Source organism: Galeopterus variegatus, unplaced genomic scaffold (assembly GCF_000696425.1).
Source record: "Galeopterus variegatus unplaced genomic scaffold, G_variegatus-3.0.2 Scaffold321, whole genome shotgun sequence".
Lineage (NCBI taxonomy): Eukaryota > Metazoa > Chordata > Mammalia > Dermoptera > Cynocephalidae > Galeopterus > Galeopterus variegatus.
Genome location: NW_007726432.1, coordinates 368726 through 395853, shown reverse-complemented (window position 1 = coordinate 395853; position 27128 = coordinate 368726). Strand labels below are relative to the sequence as shown.

The 27128-nt window shown below is 46.3% G+C and overlaps 1 long non-coding RNA gene across 4 annotated transcripts in view; it reads right to left on the bottom strand.

Annotated features, from left to right (window-relative positions):
* Positions 1-27128, bottom strand: part of LOC103586237 — a 43282-nt gene that overhangs the window by 9747 nt on the left and 6407 nt on the right. For 2 of the 4 annotated variants that reach the window (XR_550130.1, XR_550129.1), the window contains exons 2-5: positions 22481-26533; positions 11323-11450; positions 9159-9268; positions 6929-7236 (exon numbers count right to left, since the gene is read on the bottom strand). This is a non-coding gene — a long non-coding RNA (uncharacterized LOC103586237). The remainder of the gene's footprint in view (positions 1-6928; positions 7237-9158; positions 9269-11322; positions 11451-22480; positions 26534-27128) is intronic. The other 2 variants (XR_550132.1, XR_550131.1) reach the window with 2 other exon arrangements.

Here is a 27128-nt window from a genome sequence, read left to right as displayed (position 1 = left end):
TTAATAAGTGGGGCATTACAGGGGCATAATTAAAAGATTTTGAAAGTAGAAAGAGGTGATAGTTGTACATTACTGTGAACGTACCATTGAACTCTATACTTTGAAATGACTAACTTTATGTAATATGAAATTCACCTCAATATTTTTTTTAAAAGGCAGAGGACAGTATTTGGCCCATGGGCCATACTTGGCCAACTCTGATTTATAGAATAAATAAAATAATAGAACAAAAAATAATTTAAAAAGGAAAAGTTCCATAAAAAAGGACTTGCATTTGATAATATAATCACATTTGTTCCAATTTTTGTACTGTGAAAAAATGCAGCCTACCCAAAAAGGAGCTGAGAAGCAACTCCAGGAAGAGTGGGGACAGACATGATAAGACGCAAACATCAGCATGTATGGGTAAGGGGAGGCGGGGCCGAGTAGCAAATAAGCCCCCACGTTTTGGTGGCTCAGCACAATCTAACAGTCCTGTGCATGCATTCAAGTTGGCAGAGCAGTTCTCCTCCACATGGTCACTCGGGAACCCAAATTCTTCCATTTGTTAACTCCACCATCCTCTAGGACTAGGTGCTTCTTCCCAAACTTTAATGTGCACCTTGTTAAAATGTAGACAATGACTCAGTAGATCTGGGTGGGACCTGGGATTGTGCATTTCTAACAAGCTTCCAGGTGGTGCCTGAGTAGCAAGGTGGCTAGGACATTATTGCGTGATGCATCCTGACAGCAGCAGAAGAAAGCAGGGAGAAGATACACCTGCTCCCCTAAAAGGCCAGCCTTGAAACGGCATGTTGCTTTTCCAGTCACACTGAATTGGCCTGTCTGCATGGCCTCACCTAGCAAAGGAGCTGAGCAAGGTGTCCCATGACAGCTCTAACAGTTAGCAGTCTCTACATGTTAATACATTGAAAGATAATGCTGAGACTTAACCAGGTTACCTAGAGCTTCCTATCAATATACGACATGCTTTTTTGAGTTACTGGATCCTGGAGAAGTGTAAATTGGACCTCCTGGCTATTTCAAAAGAACTAAAAATTACATGGTAGAAGAGATGCAAATTACAATGAACTAAGGGCTTCAGAAAATTGTGTTTTGAACTACAGATAGATCTACCATATGATCCAGCAATTAGACTGCTAGGTATATACTCAAAGGAATGGAAATCATGTTGAAGTGATACGTGCACTCCCATGTTCATTTCAGCTTTATTTACAATAGCCAAGATATGGATCTGATGTAAATGTCCATCGATGGGTGACTGGATAAGGAAAATGTGGAATACATACACCATGGAATACTTCTTAGCCATAAAAAAGAATGAAATTCTGCCACTTGCAGCAACATGGATCAGCTTGGAGAAATTATGTTAAGTAAAATAAGCCAGGCACAGCAGGAAAATTACCACACATCCTCACTCATAAGTGGGAGCTGAGAGAGAAAGAAGGAAGGAAAGAAAAATCACAGTGGTGTGTTGGACTTGCAGAGGAAGAGAGCAGACCTAGGATTGCCAGGGGTGGGAGTGTGGGAGGGGATGGAGAGAGGTTGGGTGGAGGATACAGGGAGTAATTGCAATCTAAGGTGGTGAGCATGCTGATAGTATTGATCTGGTCACCACATCTTGGGTATAGGTGCTGACAGTCAGCTCTGTGCCTCATGAATATGTATAACCAATAAATGAATAAAGAAAGAAAGAAAATTGTGTTTTTTTTTTCAAAGAAAAATTGGTTCAAACAGGAACTTAGACAAAGGAAGGTAAATTGATCCACTGGTAAAGGTTTTTAAAATATGTAGGTTAAAGGAAAGACTTGCAGACAAATGAAATGCGTAAACAATAGTTGAGTCTCAAATAAGAAACTGAGTAAAAAGGCATCCATGATTCTTATGGGCAGAGCCTGAAGGATACCAGCCAAACAGCCAAATCAGCAGGGCAAATGTATCCCAGGAGTTTTCCCCTGGTGACAAACAGAATGAATGCCAGGTTCAAACAAGAAAGGACCTCACTCAACAAGGGTCCCAAGACCACACAACGCGGCTGTCCAACAAATGGTGGTGGGAAAAGTGGAAATCCACATGCAGTAGGAGGAAGTTAGACCCGTACCTTACTCCCTATACAAAAATTAACTCAAAATGAACCAGAGACCTAAACCTTACATTTACATCCTACCTAAAACTCTAAAATTCCTAGAAGAAATCACAGGGGCAAAGCTTCATGACATCAGATTGGGCAATAATTTCTTGGATGTGACATCAAAAATGCAGATGACAAAAGCAAAAACAGGCAAATGGGACTACATTAAACTTAAAATTTCTGCACATCAAAAGAAACAAATCAACAGAGCAGAAAGGCAGCATACAGAATGGGAGGGAATGTTTTCAAATCATATATCTGATATGGGGTTAATATCCAGAATATATAAAGAACTATGATTCAATAAAAATGACAACAACGGCCGGCCTGGTGGCGCACTGCTACAGTGCGCTGCTTGGGAAGCGCGGTGGCGCTCCCGCCGAGGGTTAGGATCCCACATACAGACCCGTTCCCGCTCACTGGCTGAGCGAGGTGCGGGCGCAACGCCGAGGCTTGCGATCCCGTTGCCAGTCCCGGTCCTGTACGGGCGCGACACTGAGGGTTGCGATCTGTTGCCGGACACGAAAAAAGAGACAAAAAAAAAAAAATGACAACAACAACAACAAATCCAAAAACATGATTAGAAAATGGGCAAAGGACTTGAGTAGACATTTCTCCAAAGATGATATACAAATGGCCAACAAGCATATGAAAAGATGTTCAGCATCACTAATTATGACAGAAATCCAAATCAGAATCAAAACCACACTGAGATATTATCTCACATTAATTAGGATAGCCACTATAAAAAAAAAAAAAAGAAGAAAGAAAAGAAAAGAAGTTGATAAGGATGGGGAGAAATCGGTCAGTCGGATTGGGAAATGGTGTTGCCACTATGGAAAACAGTACGAAGTTTCCTCAAAAAATTAAAAACAGAATTATCGTATGATTCAGCAATCTCACTTCTGAATACATCTGCAAAAAATGGAAAGCAGGACCTCATGTCCCGTGCTTATTGCTGCATTATTCACAATAGCCAAGAGGTGAAGCAGCCCAAGTGTCTACCGAGAGAGGGACGGAGAGATGAAATGCAACATATACACACACACAGCGGAAGACTACGCGGCCTTAGAAAGGAAGGAGAATCTGACACGTGCTACAACGTGGATGCACCTTGACGACATTATGCTGAGCGGAATAAGCCAGTCCCAAAAGGCCAGACACTGTGATTCCACTCATGCGAGGTACCTAGAGTGGTCCCTTCACAGAGACAGGGAGTAGAATGGGGGGTGTCGGGGACTGGGGGAGGGAACGGGGAGCTGTTGTTCAAGAGGTACGGAGTGTCAGTTTTGGGAGATGAGAACATTCTGGAGACCTGCTACACAGCCAGATGCCCATAGTCACCACTGCTGTGCGGTACCCTTAAAATGGTTAAGATGGTGAATTTTGTGTTAGGTGTTTTTTACCATAATTAAGAAGAAAGAAAGAAAGCAGAGCTTGTCCAGGTTTTGGTGGATGGACGTTTGGTCCTAAGTCTGGAGTATGGATGTCAAGTCGACAAAAAATAAAATAAAATAGCCATTAACAAGGCGGGGGTGGGGGCTGGTGCTGGCAATGGGACCCGCGGCCCTGCAGGAGGGGCCGCCGCCCTCCCGCGCTGAGTTCACGGGGGCCGGGACTGGGACCAGCGCAGGGGGGACGGTTCTCGGCCCTGCAGCCCACGCCAGGTACCAGAGGGTCCCCCACAACGCCGCCCAGCCCGCACCCCGGAGCACGCGGGTCGGCGTCTCTGCTGTGGGGCCCAGGCTTCGGCGCTTGTCACAGCTGCCCTGGTGGCGACCGTGTGCAGCCGCGTCACAGCCCGTCGGTGTCGCTCAGGGTCCCCGCGTGCGTGGGGCAGGCAGGCGCGTCTCCCGGCGGGCGTCCCCGTCGCCTGCCTATTGAGAGCTCGGCACAAAGGGTCGTGGGACTCCGAGGCTCCAGGGACTTGATGCCAGCTCTCCGCACCGCTGACTGTCCCGCCGGCGGAGGAGCGTCACTCTGAGGCCTCGCCTTGGTCCTGGGACGCTGTGCCCGACCCCTCCTGGTCAGAGCTCTGCTGTCGCCGTGTGTCTGCAGTCACCAGGTCCTTGTCAGCACGCCCAGGAGGAGCGTCTGCGTGGACGCCAGACCCCAGGGAGGCTGGAAGGACGACCCGCAGCCTCGCGACTGCAGACACACGGCGACAGCAGCCAGAGGCGCGGCCCGGGCACCCTGAGGCTCGCGCCCAGTGCAGCAGGCTCCGGCCTGGGCCTGCCTCCCAGACCCGCTGCACCACCAGGTCACCTGGCATCTTCCAAAATCCCGATGGCGGGCTGCAGCCCGGACGTTCTGACTTCATTGGCAAGTGGTGGTGACTTGGGCATCAGGATTTTTCAGAGCTGCCTGGATGATTCTAATGTGCAGCCAAGTTAGGGAATCGCTGGCCTTACAGACGAGGTGGTGGGCACCCCGACTTCTTCCCTGAGCTGGACGAGTCTGTCGGAAACGATCCCAGGGGCTCTTAACCCTGAGAGTGCAGGTGGGAATAGGCTGGGGAACCGTCAACATGACTGATGCCTGTCCCATCCCCAGCTGAGCACGGGGACTTCTGAGGGCCTCCCAGGTGATCCGAGGGGCAGCAAAGCTGAGCACCTGCACTGAACACTGTTTCCCAAATGTGCCTGAAGTGAGAATCAACTGGAGCACTTTTAAAAGAGAGAGAGAGAAAGAGAAAGGGGTGGGAGGACTGATTCCCAGTGCCCCCCACCCCAGACCCGCGGACTTGGGGAAGAGGCCTGGTTGTCAGCGAGCTTGACAGGGTTCAAATTATTCTTCTCAGTAAAAAGGCCAGGAAGCCCTGGACTCAAAATAGCTTACATACAGAAAGCAAACATTTCCGTTAGTGCATGTGTGTGACAGAGAGAAGTGAAGGGGGAGAGAGAATGGGGGGGCGACACAGGAGAGGGCCAGCCTCCTCTGTGCTGATACTCGAGAGGGGCCAAAGGTTCCCAGAGGTACACGAGGCACGATCTCCGGCCTCCAGAGCAGGCTGACCCTTGCACAGTGAAGCAGACATAAGCTCACATTCATTCTCTGTGCTGCAGCTTGCACAGGAGCTCCACGAACAGGCCCATCTGTGACCTGTTAGGTTGGAAGTCACTGCCCTGGTTAGTGGGCCAGCCAGAAGCACGCCCATGGATGCGGCTTCCCCATCAGGGCTCTGTCCTCAGAGGACAGTCACACTGTGTGGGACTCTGCGCTCCCCCAAAATATTTTGCCATGGTTGAAATGAACATCAAAGAGAAACTTACGGGGAAAAGAGAAAGCACATAAGACTATAGGCTTGAGACCTCAGTGACAGCTCAGGAACCAGCTCTTAGGGGACAGAGGCAGCAGGACACAACCTTCCCCCCCACCCCCGGCAGCTCCCCTGAGTCTCCAGCTTACCTCCTGCCCCCATGACAGCCCTGGGCCCAGTGAGGCAAGAGGCCAGTTCTGCTGCCAGAAGCCTCTGATCCAGTTGAAGGTAAAATGGGAGATGGTGAGGATGAGATCTGACCACAGGATCAGTAGCCAGGACTTGTTCTTCTCTCTGAACATCCCCTGTGTTCATTAATTCAGATGAGTCTAATTGTGCACCCTGAGCAGGCTGTGCAGAAGGTTCATCAGTAGCAAAATGGACCAGACCCCAGCCTTCAGCAGCTTGTCATCTCAAGCCTCGTCACTTATGCCTTGCTGCATCACCAGGAGTTGTCAAGAAGGCAGCATCGCAGGCCCCACACCAGACCTGCTGAGCCAGAATCTGCATTTCAACATGATCTCAGGTCACGACTTGAATGCATTAAGGTTTGGGAGCAGTGACTTTGACGCTGGTGTCCATGGCTGAGAATCGGAGCAGGGACTGCACAGACAGGTAATGTGCCTCCTTCCCTTGTCCTTGGTGAGAGTGGGTATTGGAGAAAGTGACTTCGGCTGTTAGGTCTCAAAGGGACCTTAGAGTTCACCTAGTTCAACTCCCTCCCTCATCTCACAGATGACGAAATCGAAACCCGGAGAGGTAATGTGATTTCTAAGGGAAGAAACCAGGTTTAGAGTCACGGACTATCCTCGACTTCAACGTGCCTAGCACATGCAAATGCTCGTGCAGACCTTCCAAAATCTGGGGAGGCTGAGGAAAGTCAGGTAGTCGTGCAAGAGAAAGAGGAGACAGAGAGTCACACCTGCAGATTCCGAGGGATCCCTCAAAAAAGGTGGGGATGGGGGCAGGTCATTTCTGTACCCCATTGTCAAGTCTGCTTTCTCAGACTCTTGAAGTTGATCCAGATTTTTTAAATACTGACCTCCTTCAGCTTCCCACCGCGAATGTGCTCTTATACTACAGAGAGCGCTCTGGTCCTTGAGACCATGGCGGTGGCACAGGATGACGGCTTTGTGTTCTGCCTGCGTCCCTCCAGCTGTGCTTGCAAGCAATGACCCAGAGGCCAAGACACCCCCCTCAAAAGGTTCACCCCATGACCTTCAACACCCTCAGTCGATCATTAAAGACTAAGCAATATATGCTCTGTGAGGACGTGTACAAATTATGGCACAATGTGCTAAGACAAGCTGCCCAAATGAGCTTGCCCACCAAAAGTGGCCTTTGAGTATAAGCTATTGAACAAAGACTGTCAAAGAAGCTGATGTCTCCCTCATTCTCCCTCTCCACTCGTTCTAAGCATTCTGCCCTGGACTGCTTTAAAACTCAAACTTAAATCAACCTGAAAGATTCCTCTCCAAGAACCAGGACATTTTGTCAAAAAACAGGCAGATTAGAAAGGAGCACACATGGCACTTCACCTCCAGTGGTGTCAGAGAGCAGTCCCTGAGCCTCGGAGACAGAGGCTGGCAGACCTGGGCCGGGGGGCGGTGGGCCAGTCCCTGCCTTTTCTTCCCACCCCAGTAACATGTGATCAATTGAGAAAGTTGTCAGAAAGAGGCAAGAGTGAAAAGTGGGCATGACGTTTATGAAAAGGGTTTTTCCTGGGCTTCTTGAGTGTGGTGGTTTTTCTTCAGTTGTTTTAAAAGTAGGAGAGAACACCTGTTTCATGTCACCAGACCACAGCTCGGATGTGTGATGATTTAGACGCATCACAAACTATCAGAAGCTAAAAAAAAGAAAAGAAAAAGAATGGTTTGACAAGTTAACAAAATTTTTATATTGTTTCTAATTCAGAGAGAGAAAGAGACAAGATCGCTGGAGGGTAGAAACACTTTGTTTCTAGTTGGATTCACATAAAAGTATCCTGAATGCAGTTTCGGACATTGGAACAGAGTGTATTTTTATGATGGATATTTTTAACTCTTTCCTCAAAAGCTAATATTTTGGAATCACAACTCACTCTGTGTTTCCCAGTCGTGATGACAAGTGGTATTTCTCAGCTCCACAAGCTGGTATTTCCACTGAAGCGAAAGGAGTTAAGCATTTGTTACCTACCTAACAGCAATGACTTTCCAATACACATGCATGGAGTCATTGATCAGTGTGCCCTCTCCTTGTTTGCACTGGAACACTGTTCAATTTACACCTATTAAAGAATGCTTGGTTTGGGTATTGAAGAATGATTAAAGGATGCAGATCCCCAAGGGCTTCTAAAAATGACGTCTGACTAGAATGGTGATCACGGGATGAAGGCAGCATTAGTGTTTAAGTAGTTTGACTGATATACAAAATCATTACCACATCTCTCCAAGAAGAATGACATTAGGTCAATGTATGTACTTGCTTGATCACCCTAAACAAATTTGACAAGTCTAATTTTAAGTAATTGTTCAGAGTTTTAGTGGCAGCCTCTGTCCCCACAAGGGCAGCTGTCTGGACCACATCTTGTTATTGAGATGTGTCTTTAAACTATATGTGTCAACCCAACATGCAATTGTGCTCTCAAAAAAGGTTAAGGGTTAGTGATGCTTCAGAGAATCCTTCTCCCATCAAATTTCAACATGAAAACTTTACTATAGCTATTAGTCAACTCATTAACTAATTCTGCCTCATTCCCTATAGGAGAGTAAGTTTTCTAACTGGATTGGGTCTTAGCAAGCATTTCCAAGGTGTGGTCCCTGGACCAGCAGCATCGGTTGCTCCTGGGAATTGGTTACAAATGCAATGTTTTGGGTCCCACCTGGGCCTGCTGAATCTGCAGCTCTGGGGCAAGGCCCTGCCACCGTGATGCTTTAACAAATCCTCCCAGGGACTCTGAAGCCCACTCAGATTTGGGAAGCACTACATAGACCTGCTGATTCACTTTACTGGTGATGAAATGGAGGCCCAGCAGTTAGGTAACTTGCCTAATGTCATGCAGCTCAACTGAGAGTGCAGGCTGGGCCGATAGTATTGTGTTCCAATTTGTTAATTCCTGAAAGCTGGTATAACTTTTATCTTAAATGTTCATCTCAGATTTGTGTTTAATGAAAATCCCACCAATTCAATGACTCACTTTTATCATTCAGGTAAAGTTTTGAAATTGTTTTGCTCCCGTTTTTTATTCAACCTTCTTGCTTATTTATCCCTGAGAACATGTGTAGGATCTGTGCTGCGTCTTGTCTTCTGTCAAGCCACAACTAGAGCTCACAGACCCTTCAAGCCCCTTGTACAGACTGGGTCACAAACCCTTCACACACAGGTCCACGAGCTAGGTAATAGGAAAAGATCCTGGGAGCCATGGGTAAAAAATCAATAGGCTTTATTCAGAGCTAGGAGCAGCTGCCCTAGTGGCCTCCTGGAGTGTCCCGAGGGGCACCATGTATCAGAGCTGTTAGTCCTTTATACTGAAGTCCATAACCCAGGACACCTGGGTGCGCATGTGCAGTTACATTAGATAATAACCAAGGAACACCTGGGTGCATGTGCATATTTACATCAAATGCACAGCAAGATTCTGAACATCTGAGGGGCCCTGACCATTCTCCTCCAATTGCCCTACACCTTCCTCCTGGACATTGGACACTGAGCCTCTTGGCCCTGGCAGTCGGGTGTAGTCATTAGACCAGTTGTAAGGGGAAGCACCTCCCCAGCCAGAGATGTAGTTACCAGTGCGTGAGCCTTGGGAGCTTCCTTCTTCAGTCCATGGACATCCTCCAAACACAAGTAGAGAAGGACCCTCTGTCCTGATGCTGAGCAGAGTCCCCTGCTGCCCCTCTCTGGACATGGAATGGCAATGACACATTTTGTTGTATTAAGCCACTGATTCATCTGGGGAATGTTTGCTACCACTTTATAAACTGGCATATCACGGGATTCTTTGGGACCTCTGAGCAGTCCCTTTGCAGTACTAAAAGTGGGTGATGGGTAGGTCAGAAAGGAGGTGGAAAAGAAGCATCTTCCCTATTTAGAGTATAATCAGACATAATGAGATTTCCAAGAGGACGAGAGAATGTGAACCAAATTTGCGTTACTAACCAAATGACAGATTTCAGATTTAGTTTTATTTTTAATAACTTTCTTTTATGAATAATCATTGTATCTTCTGCTGTTTTATCCCAGCCTGACAATCCTTGAGCCACACAAACCTGTACGTGCCTAACTATAAATGAATGAATCAAATAAAAACCGAAAATTAAGGGTGGTCTCATTTGCAGGCTGCACAAGTTCGTGTTTCCAGTGTCCTGCCGAGCAGCTCAGCCATACAGCTCAAGTGCAAGTAAAAGTCTTCTTTCTGACTTGCCCAGGCTCCTGACCCACAGATAAAGCCTGTTCCCGTGGCTTGGCCCCCTCCCTCTCTCTCTGTCCCTCTCTCCCTCCCCCCACCCTCCTCTTCTTCTGAGCACCCCCGCCACCCAGGTGAGCCCGTGCACCGAGCACCCGCTGCCCCTGCATCTCCCTGGCTGTCCCTCTGCAGTGACGCCGAGCCTTTCAGCCATTTCATCCCCGGGCTCTCTGTGCAGGGCGAGGGGTAAAATGTGCCTCTGAATGGGGAGGAGTAGACAGGGTGGATTAATGGCAGCGGCAGAAGAGTGATACAGCCGAGTAGAACAAAACGGGGGCGACCCGAACAAAACAAAGCTCCACAATAGATCATTTCTGAAAAGTCATCCGGGCAGCTTTGAAACCCAGGGCTGTGTGTTGCAGCAGAAGAGTGATACAGCCGAGTAGAACAAAACGAGGGCGACCCGAACAAAACAAAGCGCCACAATAGATCATTTCTGAAAAGTCATCCGGGCAGCTTTGAAACCCAGGGCTGTGTGTTGCGGGGCAGTGTCACATCCATGGGCTTTCAAGAGACATGAATGGAAACGGAACAGTAACTCTTTTTCATGCCTCTTTTCAGGGGTCCTGTCTGCAGAGAAGGATTTACCATTCAATTCCCATACTTTTATGTGGGAAATTAGGAATTTGCCCCTTAAAAAGAAATTGCCTTTTAAACTCTCATAAATTGTAGTGATTTTATAGATTGACCAAAACTTCTTCCTCCTTTTCTTCTTTCCACTTATATATCATTTTTAAAAATACTCATAAACACACACACATACACATTCACACACATACACAATTTCCATCTTCTCCGCTTTCCTCAGGAATCTGCAACTCAGAAGAACTCCAGCCAAAGGGGTATTTCATCTTTCTGTTCCACCTAGTGTTCAGTTTCTGTCCGCACTATTTCGTTTTACCACATTTTATCATACACCCAATTTCTTTTCAGAATAGAAAGACCCATCCTAGAAAATACTTATCTCTGCACGTCTGGAAAGGTGTCAAGCATTAGGCCAAGCTGGTGAAAAGGTCAGAGGCAAAACACAGCGGGACATTCATTCATTGGTCATCAGGCATTTACTGAGTAGCCACTGGTGTAACTTCCTCAACCAGCCCTGAATACACTGTACTTTTGAACTGTCTAATAAAAACAATCAAGTTTTACTAGAAGACAGCTCATTAAAATATCCCCAATGGGAATGGACGAGCCTGTAAGTTCACAGGGGACCGCATGTGTCTGGCTCCTTCCTTCTCAGAAGCCCACAGTGTTTTGCCACGTTAATCTCATTAACCTTCCCTATCAGTTTCCACAGGACAGAAATGAAGACTCGAGAACGTAGAGTCGCTGGCCACGAGAAGTCAGGCTTTGGCTCCGAGCCAGTACATTCGATCTGACTCCCCAGGCCTCTTCCAGGTGTTTTTCTGGAGCAGAGGAAGAAAGCATACAGAAGGGAAGCTTGCCGTAGGAGACACAGACACGTGTGAGCCTGTGCTTCCCTCTTACCTCCTCCTGTCCCGGAGGGTCCCGATGCCACCGTGGGGATTTATGCAGAGCACAGCTGAGCTGATGTGGCCATTCTCCAGGGGCGGTCAAGCATACCCGGATCCCTCCACTGACTCCCTCGAGAAGCTCTTGGGGAGAGAGATGGGGGTGGTGTGAGAAAAGAAGGTTTTCATCCTCAGCAAGTCTGTAAAGCAAGGCTGGGGCACGCTAACCATTTTTTGATGTGTAAACACCGAAATTTGGACTTCTCTTGTTAGATTTCTTACATATGCAAAAACCTAACCCAAGAAAAGTGAGTCTCAAAATATATTTAACTTGGATGGATTCAGACCCTGATGTGACTTCTCTGACAAGAAAAGAAAAAAGATAAGGAATCATTTTTCCATTTCTGAGGACAGAGTTAAAAACCACCTTAGAAAGAAAACCGCAATCCTAACTGCATCAGACTTGGCAAATCTGGGAACTGTATGTACGGTTCCCGTCCTTGTCAATAGTTATGTCATAAAGAGTCAGAATACTGCTCTTTAAGAGGGAAAATCTCCACTAGAAATTAATATTGGAAGGAAATAATGGTACCTAAATATGGCCCTTCCTTGCTTAAGAAAAATAGATAGCTTTAATGATCTGGGGAGGTTTAATTCATAATTAAAATATTCATTTTAATTATATTTAATTTAAACATGTATTTAAATGTATTCAAATTGTATTTAAATATTTGATTTTAAATTAAAATATTTTCATTTCCTTCTTTCCTATCTCTAAACCAGGAGTAGAAATTCAAAGGCCGGGCCTCTCAGAAGCTTTCTATACACACGGCAACAACTCTTACAACCTCCAGGAACAGCAGTGCTCAGCGCCTGAGGAAGTCCCTTTTCAACAGCCTCACCCACAACCAAAAGCTACAAATGTTGACAGGATGACAGCACCACTAAACTCTACACCAGCAATTCCCAACCTGTTCAGAATTGGGACAGTATATTGCTTAAGAAACACTTTTTCCAACTTAACTCTTAAAAAGATTGGCTTATGGCCGGCCCGGTGGCGCACTGCTACAGCGCGCCGCTTGGGAGCACGGTGGTGCTCCCGCCGAGGGTTCGGATCCCACATACAGACCGGTTCCCGCTCACTGGCTGAGCGAGGTGCGGGCGCAGCACCGAGGGTTGCGATCCCGTTGCCGGTCCCGGTCCGGTACGGGCGCGACACTGAGGGTTGCGATCCATTGCCGGACACGAAAAAAGACAAAAAAGGGGAAAAAAAAAAAAAAGATTGGCTTATACTTACTTTTTAAAATTAAATAGTATTCAAATAATAATTAAGTTATTAGAGAAATTCTTCTATGATTTTTCTTATAACCTTTTCATCCTGCACTGCCAGGGCCACTGTGGCCTGTGGCAACTGTAGAAACTCTTAAACTTTTCACAGTCTATTCTCCACAAAAGTTATCTTAAAACAATAATCAGGTGAATTATCCCTACCCACCACTTCCATCCCTGGCTTAAAACTCTTCGACAGCCTCCCGGTGCACTGAGAGTCAAACCATGACCTGACGACTCCCACCCGTACTGCCAGTCTCCTGTTGGGCCTGTCTTCCCCCTTCATGCTTGTCTTCAGTTCCTTGTGCTCAAGAACTTCCTCCTGGCCCAGGCCTTTGCATATGCTCCTCTGCTTGGAATGGCAGGTCCCACTTCTTGCAGGCCTGGATTCTTCTCTTCTGTTAGGGCTCAGCCAAAGCAGCACCTCCTTACAGAGGCTTCCCTTGACTGCACTAGCTAAAGTAGCCTTCTCCCACCTGTTGTCTCCATCACCGCCCCAAGTTTTTGTCCTTCGCAACATATATTCCAGTCCATAGGTATTTTAATTTTACGTCTGTCTACTTTTTCTTGCCTGTCTCTCCTGCTAGAACGTAGGCTCCAAGAGGGTAGGGACATGACTCTTGTTGACTATTGCCAGCACCTTGCACGGTGGCTGGTACAGAGCTGGTGTCCCACAAATATTTATGGAAGGAAGGAAAGAAGGGAAAAATGAAGGAAGACAAAATACTGACTTGAAGTCAATGCTCTACTTCCCAGCTTGGAAATGCTCTGCATTACTCAGGGTGAAATCTAAGCTCTTATATTAAACAGACTTCAAAATACAGTGGCTCATAAGTTCAAATGAATTTTCTTTTCTTTTACATAACATTGTGGAGTTGGACAGTCTAAGCTGGCAGGATGTTCGATTTCTCTGTAATTAAGAGATCCAGATTCCTGCAGGGCACGGCTCGTGTACTTGGTTGAATGGGGTTGCCAGCACAGCTAGGTGCCAGCCCATTGGAAGGGAGAAGCAGAACAAGTCCGAGAAGAGAGATTTCCACTTCAGATGGGAAACAGAGGTTGCTCATACCACTGACGCTCATGTTTCGCAGGCAATGACTCATTCTCATGGCCTGTACAGGGAAATGGGAAGTAAAATCTCTAGCTAAATGACTTCACCCCCAGAAAGAAAGGGAAGATGGATTCAGAGGGAACTAGCCACCTGCCACCGGTTCTTACACTCCTCTCTGAGCATAAAACATTCCGTGACCTGCCTGGGAGTAGCAGAGCCTGTGCATAGATTCTGTCCTTAATTGGACAAGGAAGACCTCCCAGCCAGGATTGCCCCTCCACACTGCAGAGCTCATGGGAGCTGGAAGGGCGGTACAACTTAGGGGGACAGGATCACTGCAGCCACCCTGAGCACGGAGACCCCACATACTCAATCCTTCCCTTCTTGCCTGACTCTGAAGCTTAGAAAACATCCAGATGCATTTTAGTGTTACACTTAAGTTCTCCCTCTCAGTTCTTTACTCACAGTGTAAGAAGAACATGCAAAAAAAAAAAGCAATTGACCAGAATGTCAGCTTTTCTCATTTGCAGCAAGAGAAATAGGCACGCAAACTTCCTCCATGTTCCCAAAACAATCCCAGCTTGGTGGCTTCCTTCTACGTGATCTTCACCAAGTTACATAATGTCTTTAAGACTCAATTTGCTCACATCCAAAATGAAAGCTAAAATACCTTCATCATATGGTTATTTTAGAATTAAATTCACTAATGCATGTAAAGTCTTAGTTTTTTAAAAAGAAATACCTGATAGATAAGTATTTAATTTATTTTTCTTTTAATTAGTGGCTTTTCTCTTGCCAATTACCAGCCTGGTAAATCATCTCTTTCCTCAACCTAATAAAATTCCTCCAGACTATATTAAGTTCCCTTGTTGCCTAAAGTCTTCTCTGAAACAGTTCAGTAGTCCTTGCTTCTCTACCCTTTCAATTCCTGTCCCATAATTATTCACATTTTTTATAAAATGTCTTGTGCTATCCGCTGATTATTTCATAAATATTTATCTCACTGGCTAGACTGTAAGCTCCCTGAAATTAGTAGACACCATGTTGGTGGGTTCTAGTAGCTTCTAACGTCTAACACATGGGGGTTATATCATTTCCACTCAACAAACACTCTGTCGAGTTACCAAAATGGAGACACCAACAGATTAAAGTTAGGTCTACATAATCCTAGAAAAACAAATTAGTTCAGCAGGTAAGTCCCAAACATTGGTTAATCCAGGATTTCTTTTTTACATATAAAATATTCTGCTTATGTGAACTGAAAGATTAACTATCCCTATGTAGAAGAAGCTAAAAATGTTGCCTAAAATTACATTACATGCTGGAGCTTCTGGTAACTTGCTGTACTGCCTTCTGTGTGGTGTTTATTCTGTGCCACAAACACCTGAATTACTGAAATTGAAATCAATCCAGGCTCTCTATTTGGGGTTCCAGCACTTCGTGGACTGGCACATGTGTCTGACAAAAATCTGGGGAATGCTTGGCCTTTCAATCCTCTGAGAATTATGCCATTTTCCAAGAAAAGCTAAATAGCTCATTCATGTTTCACCCTCTGTTCTTCCAGGCTGGTTTCCTGAGGATATTTTTTAGCCAGACTGCTGTGTTTTCTTTTTTTAAATAGGCTGCTGTAAATTGAGAATTTTAAACTTATACTTATATTGAATGATTCCTGGGTGCATTATTAAATGAAGAATATTATCCTTACTTCGTCTATTACAGATGAAAGCAGCATACACATAAATGGCATCCACTCAGTGGCTTATGGTGACAAACTCCCCCAGAGTGTAACTCAAATCCACATGAAATCTCTCAGCACTGTTTCTCAGGGGCGCCAACTAATAGGTACCATCAGGTAACAAATCTGTTGTAGTTTTTCCTTTCTGTGTTACTTTTATCATCAAGACAAGTGAGGGATTTCACATTTCAAGGGCTTTTTGCACCGGAAGTCCTAGTACGGCCTTAACACAGACTGCAGTCTATAGGGGGGAAATTACAGAGTAACCTGAAAAACCTAACAGAGGAGCAAACCTCCTCGACCGGATGGCATCCGTCTGGGGCTTCCAGCAGGACGCTGGTAAGTATCTATACCACCCGCAAACGTGGGCATGCTCCAGACCATCAAGTCCTTGGAAGCTATTTTCAAAAAGTGGAGACGTCATGAACTGTAGAGCTCTGAGCCCAGATTCACTCCCTAAAACGAAGTACTAAGCTTAAACACAGATGGGGGAAATACTTGGTTTGGCTTATGTAGGCAATTCAGGCCAGCGTGTACTGGGAAGGCAAAAGAGCCCAAGAATCTATAGAAGTTTTTTAGAAAACAAAAGGCACTAGTCAAGGGAGACGGTGCGGTGATATATAAATGTGCTTCTCCCAAAGCTACAGAGAAAGGCCCCTTTTCCTCGAAAGGCTGAAACCAGTGCGAGCCGCAGAGGGGCACCATCCCGTAGGCTGCTGGGAGCCTGCTGAACCGGGCGTGGACGAGCAGGTCTCTGTCTCTCCTCACACTAGGTGAGGAGCTGAGGATGGGCAAGCATCAGAGAGCACGGCTGCTGCCCTCAAACGGCATGCAGTGGAGGTTCCTGTTTGCCACATATAGGATGAGGAACGGCCTGGCTTATCGATGAGTAACTGAGTCACAGGAGAGCGATGCGGCCTACTGCCAGATGACATTCAGTCTAAAAGTGTGCAGGTGACAACAAGCAATATTTAGACAAAATATTTAGACAAAAGTGTGCAGGTGACAACAAGCAATATTACTGATGAGCTGGAGAATGGGGGTGGAAATGACACTTTTCCACAGCATTTATCACCTTCTAACCTACTGTGGCAATAAGGGTCCTGGTGGGAAACAGCTGGCCAGTTCAAATGGCTAACTGGACAGAGGCTAATGAAAGATCTGTCCACAGAGGTGCAGCCAGGGTAAATAAAGCCAAAACAGTGGTGAGCAGTTCTCACCCCTAAGCTTGAAACCAAGTCGAGGAGGGCCGATTCCCTCCATTGGGAAGGAAGGACTGATTCCCACCGTTGGGAAGAGGCTGATTCCCTCCATCGGGGAGGACCGATGCCCAAATTGGGGAGGGCTGATTCTCTCCCAGCAAGAAAGCAATGTTGTCACCCTCAGGTTGTCAGGGAAGGACTGGGAATCAGTATCCCGAGCTCACCATCCTGCTCTTCAGTCTCTGGCTCTTGAGCCAGCTGGAGCCTGAGCACAAGGAAGCCATTAATGCCAGCTTTAATGAGCCACCTCCCCAGAGTTCTCCACAAAGCAGCAGGGGGGTGGGGGGTAGAAAGGGGGTCTTGAGGGGTAAATGGAAAAGACCAGCCCACACACTGTGCATTTTACTTTTAAATGTTCATTTCCCAGTGTCTACCTTCCCCCTTATAACATAAGCTCCTGGAGGACAGGGACTTAGCCAGCCTTGTCCCCTGCTGTGTCCCACGTATGCAACAGGCATGCAAAGAATATTTGCTGGAAGACTTAATAAGAGCAAAAAAGAAAACTGCTCAGTATTTAATATGAACAAAGTAATAAGAGGTAAATAGCATTTTTTATAAGTAAAAATATTCCTTAACAGGGTGTTTCCCTCTGGCAAACTGGTTCCTATTTTGGCCATTCTGCCCAAAGCAAAATAGCCAAGATATATAAGAAAGAAAATACAGTGGGGCACAAAAGTTGCTGAAAGGATTATATTTATGCTTTGCTCGGAGTGAAGAAAAGTTTTGGAACTGAAGTATTTTAAATTACCTTTAAAAAAATACAAGAAATATATCTGTCTCCTAACTTTTCAGATCTGCGGTTTAAGAATGAGGAGACTGTTGCCAGGATTATTAAAGAAACCGTGTTCAACAGTGGAAAGATGTCAGGTTGTGGGATTTTCTGCCACGGGAGGTTTTAGAGACCAGCGTTGTCTGGATTTGATGACAGGTAATGACATTAACTAATTACGAAACTAATCACATTTGGAGCAGTGGAAGCTGAGATCATGATAAGCATAATCAAATCCCCGACTTCAGGGCTTCAGGAATCAGAGGATAGGTTTTCTCCTCTTGTAAAGCTTGACCAGATGCCTTTTGGGGTCCTTTGTCTGAATATTTTGGAAGCTGCAGATATCAAAGAGAGTCATAACCAGAGTTCTGAACTGCAGCACCCAGCGGCCAGATAGGCACGGAGCCCATGGACCGTAACACTCCAACTCCTCCTGGATCCCGACTGGCTGCGGAGGAGCCTTGCTCAGCCCATCATCAAGAGCCCAATCAAGGTGAGTTTCAAAGGGGGCCCTATGGACCCCATTCTCTTCCCCTAAAAGCCTGAAAACCTGTACCCACCCTGTCCCCCATTACAAGCTGGGTTGCCTTGAACAAACTACAACTCCCCGGAGCCTCCATTTCTGCCTCTACAAAGTAGAAATACAAAATATCTTTCCCATTTGCCTCATCAAATCGAGGTGAGATTCCAGTGAAATATAGTTTACTTTGCATATTACAGACTGCTGTAAATATAAAACGTATCGCCAGTACTACGCCAAATTTAAGGCCCAAGTACCTACGCTACAAATACCTCAATTACCAAAAACATGGAGAATGATTAAAATCTAGAAGCCGGCCACCTTTGAGTGGTCAGAGCCTCCTCTCCTCTTTCCCTCTTCTCTGTCACTCTCTCCGGCCCCCCCGGAGCAAGGAGGCAAGGCCAATCCTCTTCAAAGCCTTCATAGCCCCTTGAGGAGATAATGAACCTGAGCCAGGAGCTGTGCTTGGAAACGCCCTGGTCATCCTTCTCATCTGCTAACGTTCCTTAAGCCCCGATGTAAAACTTGAAAGGGAATGAAATCCTAAACGTAAACACTGTCTTTCAGTCTCTTGGAAAATTATCTTCCTCTACTTTCTCTCTCCTCCCAGTTCACTCACCCACAATTAAAGCCATACTTTGAGTTAAACCCCACTTTCCAAAAACCAAGCAATCACTTATGAAAGAGAAAAACATTAAGAGATCCAGATTTCAATTAACTCTGCCGTTGGTTTTTGTGTAACTCTGGGGGAGGCATTATTCTTTTGGCAAAGTGGGGGCAAAGAACTCAAAGATGAATGAAGGTTCTAATGACAGCAGTGGGCGACAATGGAGACATCCGCAGTTCTGCTCCCCAGACCCTGCCGAACAACAAAAATGGGAGGAGAACAGCCTGGAAGGGAGGCCTGCTGATCGCCAGTGACAACGTAGAGTCTGCCATTCAGGTGGAAAGTCTTTGGCAAAAAAAGTGTTTCCTTGTACTTTCTCATTTCAAGGTTATGAGTGTATCTGGTGTCTTAAATAACTGCCAGGTTTTCTGTTTTTACTGGTCAATAAGATGTACATCCAATTGTTTCACAACTGCCAAATACAAATGGATCATAATAAGGGACTAGTGAGTTAGCACGGCAGTGCAAGAGCACACACACAACACACACGCACACGCATGCACACACACACACACACACATCACATAAATACAATAAGGAAACCACTCATACAGATAGTTTTTAATGTGTTGTGTCACTGAATGTCTATCAGAGGAAAAAAGCTTCTGTGAAAATACATTTAAAACAACAGGCAGTTTAATCAGATAAGTACACAGCATTCATCTCTGTCCCCCCGCCATGTGATTGCAGCATAATGAATGAAGGGAAGGAGCTCGCCGGAACACCTCTCCTCTGAGCATTGACGTGAAACCAGCTATGGCAAGAATCCTTTCCTGGGCTGGGGCTGGAGCGGGATCATCACCATCATCACTACGTCAACTACTAGTTTGAGCAAAGGAAATGCATGGTGCAATTCAGAATTTTATTTTAAAAGGTTTATTCCAATTTTACTCGACTTCCTGATGGGGAATTCAGCCCTGCAACACAACTCACCAATTTTTGGAAGCCCCTGGAGGGTGGGGGTGGGGGAAAGCTTCCCTTCCATGGGGTCAGTAATGAGAAACCACCTTTCAAGGAATTGCAAGGGGAATCAATTAGAGCAAACTTCCTCCTTGCAAACCAAATGCAAAGCTGAGGCTCTTCAGCCTGCAAGGCCATCTAGGTAAGGCTGTCAAGGTGGCCTTGTTAGCCGCTATCCTGCAAGGGGAAGTGTTACATTTGCACCTGGCAATGTAACTCTGTCACAGTGACGCTGTATACCGCCATCTCCTAAGGAACCAAGGGGCTGGTGAGAAGCCTGGTGGGGTCCCCCAGCGTGGGCACACCGCGTGGCCCACGGGCAGCTGGCACTCAGGCACTCGCTGACCGCCCGCTGTGCGCCTGTTCCAAGGACTTCACCCTGTGAGTAGGTCCTGTTATTCCCTGCCTTTTACAGATAAAGCAGAGAGACATGAAGTGACTCGCCCAGGAGCCCAGGATCACCCAGTTACCAAGCCTCAGAGAGGCCTTAGGGCCAACCGGCCCATGCTGAGCATACCAGGTAACCACTCGGTGGCCGCTCAAAGGGACTGAATTTAATGGAATGTTAAACCGGAAAAGTGGTGGGCCGAAAAGAAGGCAGGAAATGAATTGGCTTAATTATAATCATCTCCAAAATAAAAACCAGTCCGCCTAGATCTCCCCTCCGTCTCAGCAGTGCTCAGCAACATGGGCATGAGTGCTGCAGACAGACAAGCACCCTCTCTCGGCCCCCTCCCCGAACCCCACCCTGGACGCACCTGTGTAGTGGAACCAGTCCTGGCACTGACAGGCCCTCCATAGTTTGCAAAAAAGAAGAAGGGGCCAGGAACAGAGAAGTCAGCCCCAGACCCTGAACTGTGAGCCCAGCAGCCCTGCTCCAGCACCCAGCCCTGGTGGCCTCCATTCCACACGTGGACCCTGCAAAGCATGAGGGGCAAGCAGACCCTCAGCTCCAGTGTGACCCACCATTTCAATCTTTCACTTCTGTGTGTCCCTCCTATCCTACTAGGTGGACGGTGGGAATCTCAGTCCACAACGTTGGTATATAAAAAACATAACTTTTTTGATAATCTAATTTCTTATTGAAGCCTCATTCTTTAAGCATAACAGATACTCAATTCCACGGGCTCAACTTCCCCTAAGTCGTGGCTCAGCTCTGGGTATTCTTTTGTTCTACAGCTTGGCAAGGGAAAGATGTCAGTTGTCTATGCAGGTGACCTCTGAGACATCACTCGGTCCCTCCACCTGGTCAGAGACATCCACATCGGTTCACCCAAACCACCATGGACACTCTTTTGTTCTGAGCTAGTGGCCCCTTTCCTAGAGTCCCCCACCATCATAACTGATCACTTCCCCCAGACCTGCCCACCACTCAGGATATGTCCCTGAAAGTCTTCAGCGGGCCCTAAGGCCTTTCTGTTCCCCTAAGGAGTAGGGTTGTTTCAAAACAAGATGTGTTGGGTAAGACTCGCACTTGAATGCATATAACAAAAACCCCAAAACAGTGGCTTAGCCAGATAGAAATTTATTATGGGACATAACAAAAGTATCCAGTACAGTGCTCAAAGATGCAATCGGGGAACCAGGCTCCTTCAGTCCCCACCAGGCCTGTGGTGAGGAGCCGAGCTCAGGGTGCACGCGGGCACGGCAGCTCCCCATCTAGAGGGGAGTTTGGAAGGTGGGCGTCTAGATCTCCAGCCTCCACAGCAGGGGAATGCCACTTAGAAGGGGACGGAAGAGGGGACTGAGGGGCCAACCCAAACAGGCTGACACAACCAGAGACTCATTGCTGTCACTTCCTTTTCCGAAGTGGGGGGCAGGCCCTGGCCAGCTGCTCAAAGGAGGTAAAGGTGAAAAGAAAAACTGAGAGGTAAAAAGCTGGGTGATGGTCACAAAATACCATCCCGCCTCAAGAACTCAAGAACGCCCAGGGCCCTGCAGCAGCAGCAGGGGACGTCCCCGCCACCAGCCTCTGTCCTCCGTCCTCCCACCTACCCTGGCTTGGCCCACGAGACCCAAAAGGTGCTGGTGTGCCAGGCCAGCGAAGCTCCCACATATGTGAACAGCAAAGGCAGGGCCAGGATGTGGCAGGGCCTCTGGCTCTGGAGGCCTGGCTTCCAGCAGTGAGCCAGCCAGCTCCAGCTCCGTGCCACCCCACTCCTTTGGGAGGCCCAGAGGCACACGGCCTGCCCTCTCCTGCAATGTCACTACAACCTGCTGCAGCAGAAGGCCTAACTGCCTAAGCCGGAGTCCTAGGTCTGCTGCGCTAGGACCCTGGGAAAATTACTTTGAGCTGTGCCTCGATTTCCTCATCTATAAAGTGAAGACGGAATACCTGCCTTGCAGGGTTGCTGTGGAGAGAAGACAGAATGGCTGTACAGTTCCTGCCCACACAGGCCTTTTGGAAATGGCTCTTCTCACAGAAGACCCTGGAAACGTGGATAGGACCAGGAACACAATCCAAATCAGTGCTCCCTGCTAGAGACGTGCAGGGGAGGATTTCCACACGGATAGATTTCCTCCACAAGGTGCTCCCTTTAAGGGGGAGGGGAAATAGTAGGGGGCGGTTGGCTAGGAATGCTCCCAAACCTGGCATGGCTCATTGGTACCAGCCTGTGGGAATCACCTACTGACCTCAATTCAGCATAAACCTAGGGGTATTTATGTGCCCTAACGTGGTGTGTCAGTTTGGCCTCTAACTTACAGTGATATCATTTGCAAATAGATTAATTCTTTTGGGCTCTTTGGGCACCTTTAGGACTATGTGCTTCTAGAGAGCCATCTCTGTCCAAGTGTAAGAAAAGAGCATTTTAATCAACACTAAATGTGGTACAACAAAAAATAATGTGCTTGCCAAAAACTGAACTAAAATAAAACCAACCTCTGGTTACATCAGTGAAGTGAGAGTCCTGTGTGCTTGAGCAGACCACACCTGAAGCTCTGGTGACTCTGTGCGCTGTCTTGTAAGGCGGAAGGAAGGTACACTGCAGTGTGTGCAGAGGAGGGGCTGGGGCGGCCACCAGCCACAGGGGGAAACTCCACAAAGCCGGGTGGAGGAAACAGGGAGTGTTCTGCCTGGTAGGGAAGAAAAAAAAAAAGGTGGCGGGGGGGTGTTTAAAACCATCTTCAGATATTTGGAGAGAGCTTCTGTGTGTAAAAATGGGCTGTATTTTACATGCATCAGGAAGTAAAACTGCAGCCAATCATAAACAGCTACAAGAAGACAGATTTTGACTCAAGGGGAGGAAGAGATTTCAGTTCCCGCATCCGAAGACGGATGCACAGCCCCGAAGGGCACATGCTCCCCACACTAACAGTATTCAAGGCTGGACGTGAGTGCCTGCTGAGGATGTCACAGCACGCCTGCCAAAGGACAAAGGAAGCTATTATGTCAGGTCCCTTCACATGCCAACTCTCAGGTGCCAACCTGGCCACACTGCATTGGGCCATTGGCCACTTGTCGGCCCTGCAATGGACTTCACAGGGACAACCCAACAGAGCCCCCCATGGGTCCCTCAACTGGCCTCTCTCTTCCCACCCTAGGGCTCTCCATCACCCCTGAAGCATGAGACATTCCAACAAAACTTAGTGCCTAACCATGCTCAACCTAGAGGCAACGGGAGGAAATAAAGGAGTGTTAACGTCCCACGAGGAAAACCATTTACCAATCAGAGGTTGAAACTGGCAAATAAATTCTCTTCCCTCCTTCTCTCTCACTCCACCCAATCAGTCCTGAGACTCAGTACTTTATGCTCTGGGAGGACGATCCCTGTGGTAGTTTCCTATAGCTGCTGTAACTAACTACCACAAACGTGGTGGCTTAAAACAACAGAACTGTGTTACCTCACAGTTCTGGAGGCAAGACTCTGAAACCAGTATCATTATTATGCTCACATCAAGATATCGGCAGGGGCTGTGCTCCCTCCAAGAGCTCTAGGGGAGGATCCTGTCGTTGCCTCTTTCAGCTTCTGGTGGCTGCAACATTCCTCGGCTTGTGACCACATCACTCCACTCTCTGTCTCCTCGTGTGTATTGAATCCACCTTCACCAACCTCCCATAAGAACCCTTGTGATGGGATTTAGCAACCACCCAGAATATCCAGGGTAATCTCCCATATCAAGATCCTTAATCACATCTGCAAAGTCTTCACAGGTTCCGGGCATCGGGATGTGGGCATTTCTTTGGGAGCCAGTATTTAGCCTACCACGGTCCCTGATGACTGCGGGATCAGTTATGCCTCATGCCAGGCTGTGGCCATGTCGGCAACCACCCTTCTGTTCCCTCCTTTCACTTCGGCCCCACTACTCTTCTCCCAAACCCCTACCACCTGGGATTGAACTCTCCACTAAGGAGGCAGCACATGAGATTCTCCTCAAACTGTACCTTCTGGAAACCCAAAGGAACCATTAAGAACAGTGTGCGTCATGACAACAGTGGTAGCAGTAGTGGTAAAACATACCAGTCCCTACAGTTTTCACAGATATTTAACTTCCTTCCAGAGTACTGCATAATCACTAAAACATAGGCTTACACACCAAGGGAACCAAGGTCATCTATTGCCTTAAGAATTTTACACTGTATTGAAAGATTTATTTCCCCTCTACAAAACATTCCCAGCACGGTGACAATGTTTTTGGTAGAATACCTGCTAAATGAATAGAATTTTTAAAAGAAGTGTATTCCACAACAAATAGAAGATAATTCACCCTGTCACAAGAAAGTTAAATAAATTAGTTAAAGCTTACAAATTCCTTACAGATGAAAAGTGTTATTTGGAGCAGCACTAAATCCTGCTATGAATATGCTTTTTGTGTACTGAAGCAAATTGCATTTCTTAAAATAGCAGTGTCCTGGGTCCTGGGGATATCTGAGAAGTATCATAGTTTCGTGGCTGGGTAGCAGAATCAGATTCACCTCCAAATTCAGTCGGCAGAGCTCTCTCTGCCTTGTACGTGGGGATCGCAGGGGAAATCGGGCAAAACTTTCTACTATAGCTCCCAGAGGTCTTTGCAGGTGACGACTATATAACGGAAGGTTGGTTTTTTTCATCTGGCAACATCATTGGCACCTTGTTTCAGAGAATCATTTGACTTTTAGGTCCACAGATAAATCTGAAGAGAACAAGTAGCCAGTAACATAGAACATGAGGAAGATATTTCCTGTTAAAAGGGCAAATATCAAAAACAAGAACTTTCAAGAACTTCACTTCTGTTACCCGGACAAGGCAAATTGACTATTTTGATGTAACTGCTTCCTCTAGCTGCATTTAGTCATCATCATCTCAAAAATTACAAGACACGTCATCAAATGAATATAATCTGAATGAAGGTGGTATTCAATAGCATGGTGAAATGAGTACACACCTGGCACATCCATGTTTAATATATGTCAGTTAGTTGGACAATTTATATTTGATAATTTCTCTGATATGGATTCCCTTGGACTTTATGCACAAAATCTTAACTTTCAAATCTCTCAAGCCAAGACTGTCTCCATCCTTCAGTTGCTAGTACAACCTGCTATCAACATTTCGGTATCTCTCTTTCTTTTCTTTCATGGTAATGTACACACAGAGAGACAACATAAAACAAGGTACCAGGCAGCATTTTGTAGAATGATGGGATTGCTCTTCCTCTCCCATCTCATCTACCTTTTCTTTCTTTGTATCACAAATAAAAGCCAACTCCTTGGGCAACACAGGAGAAATTGTCAGGAGAACTTATGTGCTTCTGGAGGACTCTAGCCACAGGAGTCCAAGAACAAAATGGTTTGAAGAATCTTCCAACTCTTCTTTATACAGTCATCACTTTCCCTGGACAAAATTCAGTTCTCTTTCCAGCTCATAGCAGGCTCTTAACTAATGCTGAATGGTGAATGAATGAATGAACAAAAAAGAATAATAGGACTGAACACTGCTGAAACCATGGAAAAGCACATGATGTAAAGAAGCATCATGCCATACTGGAAAGAGCAGTGACCTAAAGCCAGGAGACCCAGCTTCCAGCTCTTCTCCTGGCTTACTATACGATCTTGAGCATGCTATCTCCGTCTTATTTTTTCACATGCCAAATAGGAATAATAACATCTATTCTAGTGTTTTTATAGGTAATATCTAGATCACTAATATAGTACCTTATTGTTTAGAAGACACTTGGACTCACATTCTCTCACTAGATCCTCCCAACCACCAACTGGTGACAAAGGGTGCCCATCTTTCAGCCTAAAAGTAGAAGTCCACAATGTTGACCACGGTGTCTTGACATAGTTAATAAAGGTGCACTCCAAGCCACAAGTTCCAGCCATGTCCACACCTGCTTTTCCAGGAGGCAGGCAGAGGAAGATCCTGGCCATGATCAGTGCTGCTGGATAACAGCAGGGCCTCTTCTCTAACCGTGACTTCCTGCCCTAAATCTTTCTTGCTTCCTGCCATTCACACACCTGTTCCGAACATTTGTAAAATTAGCACATCACCAAAGGTCTTGAGCATTTCTTCAAATGAGTACTACTATAAAAATACTACAAATGTATTTCTCAGCATGGAGTAGGTATTTAGTAAATACCTGTGAGTAGGTATTTAGGCTTTGTAGGCCATATGGTTTCTGTAACAACTACTTGATGTTGTTGTGCAAAAGCAGCCATAGACAGTACATAAACAAAGGAGGGTGTGTGCTCCAACACACCTCTATTTACAAAAACAGGCAACCAGTCAGACTTAGCTTGCTTGGGCCTTGTGTGACAACCCTTATAGTACTTTGGCTTCGAGAAACATCTTGTCCAAAACATCATTTTGGCAATTCCTTTTGGAGGCAGGCCCCTGACAACTCTTGATTCATACATATATCCAGGCACTTTGTCCCTCTTCCTCCACTGTCCTTTGATAAACACCAACTGGCAGAGGGGACATGGAGCATTTATCCCTCAATCGCAGTTATTCTGAAAGACAAAGCGGGGCAGAGATTAAAACCAGACCCAGGTCTTTGTGCCATACTCAGCATATCAAGTGCCCCTCTTCAAATTGTACTGAGCAAGCTGTATACCTTAATAAAGAAAGTAGAACTATTCTTTCACTTAATCGTCTTTTAGTAAGGGGATGGGGGCCAGGCCCACAAAAGGCCCTTATAAAATGCCGGTTGAAAGGAAACAGCGCTGCTTACACCACGGAAGCTTTCTTATGCGCGGCTCCATGATCACTTCTCGTTTTGTTTCTCTGGTGCTCCATGGCACCCGTCCATGTATTAGGCTAATAACTGCATGAGTCTAGTTAAAAGGAACCAAGCAATTATTTTAATTAGAAGAGAACAAAAATAACACTCCTGGCTTCTGTTTTAAGGGGCAAGAAGGAAGTAGTCAGAGTTCACAAAGATCCCACAAAATATTTTTGTGAAAGGAAAAATAATTAAGGCCAAATTTAGAATGTACTTGCAATAAATGGGCCAAATTAAATGAATGGTGGCACTGTGCAACTAGGACCCATTCATATATAAGAGCCCCAGAAAGTCCATTTTTATGTGAGACCATTTTGAGCATA